This window comes from Larus michahellis, unplaced genomic scaffold, assembly GCF_964199755.1.
Source record: "Larus michahellis unplaced genomic scaffold, bLarMic1.1 SCAFFOLD_35, whole genome shotgun sequence".
NCBI classification, from domain to species: Eukaryota; Metazoa; Chordata; class Aves; order Charadriiformes; family Laridae; genus Larus; species Larus michahellis.
The window spans coordinates 1,195,638-1,204,871 of NW_027436006.1; positions in this window are offsets into that span (position 1 = coordinate 1,195,638).

Genomic DNA, 9,234 nt, shown 5'->3' on the forward strand with positions numbered 1-9,234 from the left:
ACATACAGCGAGATGTTTGCTGCTTTTGCGTTTGGCTGTTGGGAGATTTACAGCACAAAGATATCTAGTTGATTTGAAGCAGTTCCGAGAAAGTCTAAAAATAATCCCCACTTCTCCCTCCTGGCACTTTCCATGTGGGAGATATAGCAGGATGTATATTGGTTTTGAGGACAACTCAATGGACAGTGTAGGGAGAAAAGGTCCTGGCTCCTTGAATGCCGTTTCTGGAGACACTGCGATCAATGTGGGAGATATGTCAAGATGTGTGTTTGTTTTGAGGACGGCTCTCTGGAGAGTCTTAGCAAAGATGTCACACAGATAATCAGAGCAATTCTCAGAGACACTGAGAACAAGCTCCGCAATTCCCTCCTGGCACTTTCCCTGTAGGAGATACCGCAAGACGTTTCTGTATATTGGGCACAGCGCTCTGCAGGGTGTTAGCAGAGACTTTCCCGGGACAGTGAAACCCTATGTCAGAGACACTGAGAAGAAGCCCCAATGTTCCCTCCAGGCACTTTCAGTGTGGGTGCTTTCTCCACGTGGTTCCTGGTTTCACTGCAGCTCTGAAGAGAATGTTAGCAAAGAGGTAACCGGGACAGTGAAAACAGTACTCAAAGACAGGGAGAGCAAGCTCTCTCTTGGCACTTTGGATGTGGGACATACAGCGAGATGTTTGCTGCTTTTGCGTTTGGCTGTTGGGAGATTTACAGCACAAAGATATCTAGTTGATTTGAAGCAGTTCCGAGAAAGTCTAAACATAATCCCCACTTCTCCCTCCTGGCACTTTCCATGTGGGAGATATAGCAGGATGTATATTGGTTTTGAGGACAACTCAATGGACAGTGTAGGGAGAAAAGGTCCTGGCTCCTTGAATGCCGTTTCTGGAGACCCTGCGATCAATGTGGGAGATATGTCAAGATGTGTGTTTGTTTTGAGGACGGCTCTCTGGAGAGTCTTAGCAAAGAGGTCACACAGATAATCAGAGCAATTCTCAGAGACACTGAGAACAAGCTCCGCAATTCCCTCCTGGCACTTTCCCTGTAGGAGATACCGCAAGACGTTTCTGTACATTGGGCACAGCGCTCTGCACGGTGTTAGCAGAGACTTTCCCGGGACAGTGAAACCCTATGTCAGAGACACTGAGAAGAAGCCCCAGTGTTCCCTCCAGGCACTTTCAGTGTGGCTGCCTTCTGCACGTGGTTCCTGGTTTCACTGCGGCTCTGAAGAGAATGTTAGCCAAGAGGTAACCGGGACAGTGAAAACAGTACTCAAAGACAGGGAGAGCAAGCTCTCTCTTGGCACTTTGGATGTGGGACATACAGCGAGATGTTTGCTGCTTTTGCGTTTGGCTGTTGGGAGATTTACAGCACAAAGATATCTAGTTGATTTGAAGCAGTTCCGAGAAAGTCTAAACATAATCCCCACTTCTCCCTCCTGGCACTTTCCATGTGGGAGATATAGCAGGATGTATATTGGTTTTGAGGACAACTCAATGGACAGTGTAGGGAGAAAAGGTCCTGGCTCCTTGAATGCCGTTTCTGGAGACACTGCGATCAATGTGGGAGATATGTCAAGATGTGTGTTGGTTTTGAGGACGGCTCTCTGGAGAGTCTTAGCAAAGAGGTCACACAGATAATCAGAGTAATTCTCAGAGACACTGAGAACAAGCTCCGCAATTCCCTCCTGGCACTTTCCCTGTAGGAGATACCGCAAGACGTTTCTGTACATTGGGCACAGCGCTCTGCACGATGTTAGCAGAGACTTTCCCGGGACAGTGAAACCCTATGTCAGAGACACTGAGAAGAAGCCCCAATGTTCCCTCCAGGCACTTTCAGTGTGGCTGCCTTCTGCACGTGGTTCCTGGTTTCACTGCGGCTCTGAAGAGAATGTTAGCCAAGAGGTAACCGGGACAGTGAAAACAGTACTCAAAGACAGGGAGAGCAAGGTCTCTCTTGGCACTTTGGATGTGGGACATACAGCGAGATGTTTGCTGCTTTTGCGTTTGGCTGTTGGGAGATTTACAGCACAAAGATATCTAGTTGATTTGAAGCAGTTCCGAGAAAGTCTAAACATAATCCCCACTTCTCCCTCCTGGCACTTTCCATGTGGGAGATATAGCAGGATGTATATTGGTTTTGAGGACAACTCAATGGACAGTGTAGGGAGAAAAGGTCCTGGCTCCTTGAATGCCGTTTCTGGAGACACTGCGATCAATGTGGGAGATATGTCAAGATGTGTGTTTGTTTTGAGTACGGCTCTCTGGAGAGTCTTAGCAAAGAGGTCACACAGATAATCAGAGCAATTCTCAGAGACACTGAGAACAAGCTCCGCAATTCCCTCCTGGCACTTTCCCTGTAGGAGATACCGCAAGACGTTTCTGTATATTGGGCACAGCGCTCTGCACGGTGTTAGCAGAGACTTTCCCGGCACAGTGAAACCCTATGTCAGAGACACTGAGAAGAAGCCCCAATGTTCCCTCCAGGCACTTTCAGTGTGGCTGCCTTCTGCACGTGGTTCCTGGTTTCACTGCGGCTCTGAAGAGAATGTTAGCCAAGAGGTAACCGGGACAGTGAAAACAGTACTCAAAGACAGGGAGAGCAAGCTCTCTCTTGGCACTTTGGATGTGGGACATACAGCGAGATGTTTGCTGCTTTTGCGTTTGGCTGTTGGGAGATTTACAGCACAAAGATATCTAGTTGATTTGAAGCAGTTCCGAGAAAGTCTAAACATAATCCCCACTTCTCCCTCCTGGCACTTTCCATGTGGGAGATATAGCAGGATGTATATTGGTTTTGAGGACAACTCAATGGACAGTGTAGGGAGAAAAGGTCCTGGCTCCTTGAATGCCGTTTCTGGAGACACTGCGATCAATGTGGGAGATATGTCAAGATGTGTGTTTGTTTTGAGGACGGCTCTCTGGAGAGTCTTAGCAAAGAGGTCACACAGATAATCAGAGCAATTCTCAGAGACACTGAGAACAAGCTCCGCAATTCCCTCCTGGCACTTTCCCTGTAGGAGATACCGCAAGACGTTTCTGTATATTGGGCACAGCGCTCTGCACGGTGTTAGCAGAGACTTTCCCGGGACAGTGAAACCCTATGTCAGAGACACTGAGAAGAAGCCCCAATGTTCCCTCCAGGCACTTTCAGTGTGGGTGCTTTCTCCACGTGGTTCCTGGTTTCACTGCAGCTCTGAAGAGAATGTTAGCAAAGAGGTAACCGGGACAGTGAAAACAGTACTCAAAGACAGGGAGAGCAAGCTCTCTCTTGGCACTTTGGATGTGGGACATACAGCGAGATGTTTGCTGCTTTTGCGTTTGGCTGTTGGGAGATTTACAGCACAAAGATATCTAGTTGATTTGAAGCAGTTCCGAGAAAGTCTAAACATAATCCCCACTTCTCCCTCCTGGCACTTTCCATGTGGGAGATATAGCAGGATGTATATTGGTTTTGAGGACAACTCAATGGACAGTGTAGGGAGAAAAGGTCCTGGCTCCTTGAATGCCGTTTCTGGAGACACTGCGATCAATGTGGGAGATATGTCAAGATGTGTGTTTGTTTTGAGGACGGCTCTCTGGAGAGTCTTAGCAAAGAGGTCACACAGATAATCAGAGCAATTCTCAGAGACACTGAGAACAAGCTCCGCAATTCCCTCCTGGCACTTTCCCTGTAGGAGATACCGCAAGACGTTTCTGTACATTGGGCACAGCGCTCTGCAGGGTGTTAGCAGAGACTTTCCCGGGACAGTGAAACCCTATGTCAGAGACACTGAGAAGAAGCCCCAATGTTCCCTCCAGGCACTTTCAGTGTGGGTGCTTTCTCCACGTGGTTCCTGGTTTCACTGCAGCTCTGAAGAGAATGTTAGCAAAGAGGTAACCGGGACAGTGAAAACAGTACTCAAAGACAGGGAGAGCAAGCTCTCTCTTGGCACTTTGGATGTGGGACATACAGCGAGATGTTTGCTGCTTTTGCGTTTGGCTGTTGGGAGATTTACAGCACAAAGATATCTAGTTGATTTGAAGCAGTTCCGAGAAAGTCTAAACATAATCCCCACTTCTCCCTCCTGGCACTTTCCATGTGGGAGATATAGCAGGATGTATATTGGTTTTGAGGACAACTCAATGGACAGTGTAGGGAGAAAAGGTCCTGGCTCCTTGAATGCCGTTTCTGGAGACACTGCGATCAATGTGGGAGATATGTCAAGATGTGTGTTGGTTTTGAGGACGGCTCTCTGGAGAGTCTTAGCAAAGAGGTCACACAGATAATCAGAGCAATTCTCAGAGACACTGAGAACAAGCTCCGCAATTCCCTCCTGGCACTTTCCCTGTAGGAGATACCGCAAGACGTTTCTCTATATTGGGCACAGCGCTCTGCACGGTGTTAGCAGAGACTTTCCCGGCACAGTGAAACCCTATGTCAGAGCCACTGAGAAGAAGCCCCAATGTTCCCTCCAGGCACTTTCAGTGTGGGTGCTTTCTCCACGTGGTTCCTGGTTTCACTGCAGCTCTGAAGAGAATGTTAGCAAAGAGGTAACCGGGACAGTGAAAACAGTACTCAAAGACAGGGAGAGCAAGCTCTCTCTTGGCACTTTGGATGTGGGACATACAGCGAGATGTTTGCTGCTTTTGCGTTTGGCTGTTGGGAGATTTACAGCACAAAGATATCTAGTTGATTTGAAGCAGTTCCGAGAAAGTCTAAACATAATCCCCACTTCTCCCTCCTGGCACTTTCCATGTGGGAGATATAGCAGGATGTATATTGGTTTTGAGGACAACTCAATGGACAGTGTAGGGAGAAAAGGTCCTGGCTCCTTGAATGCCGTTTCTGGAGACACTGCGATCAATGTGGGAGATATGTCAAGATGTGTGTTTGTTTTGAGGACGGCTCTCTGGAGAGTCTTAGCAAAGAGGTCACACAGATAATCAGAGCAATTCTCAGAGACACTGAGAACAAGCTCCGCAATTCCCTCCTGGCACTTTCCCTGTAGGAGATACCGCAAGACGTTTCTGTATATTGGGCACAGCGCTCTGCACGGTGTTAGCAGAGACTTTCCCGGGACAGTGAAACCCTATGTCAGAGACACTGAGAAGAAGCCCCAATGTTCCCTCCAGGCACTTTCAGTGTGGGTGCTTTCTCCACGTGGTTCCTGGTTTCACTGCAGCTCTGAAGAGAATGTTAGCAAAGAGGTAACCGGGACAGTGAAAACAGTACTCAAAGACAGGGAGAGCAAGCTCTCTCTTGGCACTTTGGATGTGGGACATACAGCGAGATGTTTGCTGCTTTTGCGTTTGGCTGTTGGGAGATTTACAGCACAAAGATATCTAGTTGATTTGAAGCAGTTCCGAGAAAGTCTAAACATAATCCCCACTTCTCCCTCCTGGCACTTTCCATGTGGGAGATATAGCAGGATGTATATTGGTTTTGAGGACAACTCAATGGACAGTGTAGGGAGAAAAGGTCCTGGCTCCTTGAATGCCGTTTCTGGAGACACTGCGATCAATGTGGGAGATATGTCAAGATGTGTGTTTGTTTTGAGGACGGCTCTCTGGAGAGTCTTAGCAAAGAGGTCACACAGATAATCAGAGTAATTCTCAGAGACACTGAGAACAAGCTCCGCAATTCCCTCCTGGCACTTTCCCTGTAGGAGATACCGCAAGACGTTTCTGTATATTGGGCACAGCGCTCTGCACGGTGTTAGCAGAGACTTTCCCGGGACAGTGAAACCCTATGTCAGAGACACTGAGAAGAAGCCCCAATGTTCCCTCCAGGCACTTTCAGTGTGGGTGCTTTCTCCACGTGGTTCCTGGTTTCACTGCAGCTCTGAAGAGAATGTTAGCAAAGAGGTAACCGGGACAGTGAAAACAGTACTCAAAGACAGGGAGAGCAAGCTCTCTCTTGGCACTTTGGATGTGGGACATACAGCGAGATGTTTGCTGCTTTTGCGTTTGGCTGTTGGGAGATTTACAGCACAAAGATATCTAGTTGATTTGAAGCAGTTCCGAGAAAGTCTAAACATAATCCCCACTTCTCCCTCCTGGCACTTTCCATGTGGGAGATATAGCAGGATGTATATTGGTTTTGAGGACAACTCAATGGACAGTGTAGGGAGAAAAGGTCCTGGCTCCTTGAATGCCGTTTCTGGAGACACTGCGATCAATGTGGGAGATATGTCAAGATGTGTGTTGGTTTTGAGGACGGCTCTCTGGAGAGTCTTAGCAAAGAGGTCACACAGATAATCAGAGCAATTCTCAGAGACACTGAGAACAAGCTCCGCAATTCCCTCCTGGCACTTTCCCTGTAGGAGATACCGCAAGACGTTTCTCTATATTGGGCACAGCGCTCTGCACGGTGTTAGCAGAGACTTTCCCGGCACAGTGAAACCCTATGTCAGAGACACTGAGAAGAAGCCCCAATGTTCCCTCCAGGCACTTTCAGTGTGGCTGCCTTCTGCACGTGGTTCCTGGTTTCACTGCAGCTCTGAAGAGAATGTTAGCAAAGAGGTAACCGGGACAGTGAAAACAGTACTCAAAGACAGGGAGAGCAAGCTCTCTCTTGGCACTTTGGATGTGGGACATACAGCGAGATGTTTGCTGCTTTTGCGTTTGGCTGTTGGGAGATTTACAGCACAAAGATATCTAGTTGATTTGAAGCAGTTCCGAGAAAGTCTAAACATAATCCCCACTTCTCCCTCCTGGCACTTTCCATGTGGGAGATATAGCAGGATGTATATTGGTTTTGAGGACAACTCAATGGACAGTGTAGGGAGAAAAGGTCCTGGCTCCTTGAATGCCGTTTCTGGAGACACTGCGATCAATGTGGGAGATATGTCAAGATGTGTGTTTGTTTTGAGGACGGCTCTCTGGAGAGTCTTAGCAAAGAGGTCACACAGATAATCAGAGCAATTCTCAGAGACACTGAGAACAAGCTCCGCAATTCCCTCCTGGCACTTTCCCTGTAGGAGATACCACAAGACGTTTCTGTATATTGGGCACAGCGCTCTGCAGGGTGTTAGCAGAGACTTTCCCGGGACAGTGAAACCCTATGTCAGAGACACTGAGAAGAAGCCCCAATGTTCCCTCCAGGCACTTTCAGTGTGGGTGCTTTCTCCACGTGGTTCCTGGTTTCACTGCAGCTCTGAAGAGAATGTTAGCAAAGAGGTAACCGGGACAGTGAAAACAGTACTCAAAGACAGGGAGAGCAAGCTCTCTCTTGGCACTTTGGATGTGGGACATACAGCGAGATGTTTGCTGCTTTTGCGTTTGGCTGTTGGGAGATTTACAGCACAAAGATATCTAGTTGATTTGAAGCAGTTCCGAGAAAGTCTAAACATAATCCCCACTTCTCCCTCCTGGCACTTTCCATGTGGGAGATATAGCAGGATGTATATTGGTTTTGAGGACAACTCAATGGACAGTGTAGGGAGAAAAGGTCCTGGCTCCTTGAATGCTGTTTCTGGAGACACTGCGATCAATGTGGGAGATATGTCAAGATGTGTGTTTGTTTTGAGGACGGCTCTCTGGAGAGTCTTAGCAAAGAGGTCACACAGATAATCAGAGCAATTCTCAGAGACACTGAGAACAAGCTCCGCAATTCCCTCCTGGCACTTTCCCTGTAGGAGATACCGCAAGACGTTTCTGTACATTGGGCACAGCGCTCTGCACGGTGTTAGCAGAGACTTTCCCGGGACAGTGAAACCCTATGTCAGAGACACTGAGAAGAAGCCCCAATGTTCCCTCCAGGCACTTTCAGTGTGGCTGCCTTCTGCACGTGGTTCCTGGTTTCACTGCAGCTCTGAAGAGAATGTTAGCAAAGAGGTAACCGGGACAGTGAAAACAGTACTCAAAGACAGGGAGAGCAAGCTCTCTCTTGGCACTTTGGATGTGGGACATACAGCGAGATGTTTGCTGCTTTTGCGTTTGGCTGTTGGGAGATTTACAGCACAAAGATATCTAGTTGATTTGAAGCAGTTCCGAGAAAGTCTAAACATAATCCCCACTTCTCCCTCCTGGCACTTTCCATGTGGGAGATATAGCAGGATGTATATTGGTTTTGAGGACAACTCAATGGACAGTGTAGGGAGAAAAGGTCCTGGCTCCTTGAATGCCGTTTCTGGAGACACTGCGATCAATGTGGGAGATATGTCAAGATGTGTGTTTGTTTTGAGGACGGCTCTCTGGAGAGTCTTAGCAAAGAGGTCACACAGATAATCAGAGCAATTCTCAGAGACACTGAGAACAAGCTCCGCAATTCCCTCCTGGCACTTTCCCTGTAGGAGATACCACAAGACGTTTCTGTATATTGGGCACAGCGCTCTGCACGGTGTTAGCAGAGACTTTCCCGGGACAGTGAAACCCTATGTCAGAGACACTGAGAAGAAGCCCCAATGTTCCCTCCAGGCACTTTCAGTGTGGGTGCTTTCTCCACGTGGTTCCTGGTTTCACTGCAGCTCTGAAGAGAATGTTAGCAAAGAGGTAACCGGGACAGTGAAAACAGTACTCAAAGACAGGGAGAGCAAGCTCTCTCTTGGCACTTTGGATGTGGGACATACAGCGAGATGTTTGCTGCTTTTGCGTTTGGCTGTTGGGAGATTTACAGCACAAAGATATCTAGTTGATTTGAAGCAGTTCCGAGAAAGTCTAAACATAATCCCCACTTCTCCCTCCTGGCACTTTCCATGTGGGAGATATAGCAGGATGTATATTGGTTTTGAGGACAACTCAATGGACAGTGTAGGGAGAAAAGGTCCTGGCTCCTTGAATGCCGTTTCTGGAGACACTGCGATCAATGTGGGAGATATGTCAAGATGTGTGTTTGTTTTGAGGACGGCTCTCTGGAGAGTCTTAGCAAAGAGGTCACACAGATAATCAGAGCAATTCTCAGAGACACTGAGAACAAGCTCCGCAATTCCCTCCTGGCACTTTCCCTGTAGGAGATACCGCAAGACGTTTCTGTACATTGGGCACAGCGCTCTGCAGGGTGTTAGCAGAGACTTTCCCGGGACAGTGAAACCCTATGTCAGAGACACTGAGAAGAAGCCCCAATGTTCCCTCCAGGCACTTTCAGTGTGGGTGCTTTCTCCACGTGGTTCCTGGTTTCACTGCAGCTCTGAAGAGAATGTTAGCAAAGAGGTAACCGGGACAGTGAAAACAGTACTCAAAGACAGGGAGAGCAAGCTCTCTCTTGGCACTTTGGATGTGGGACATACAGCGAGATGTTTGCTGCTTTTGCGTTTGGC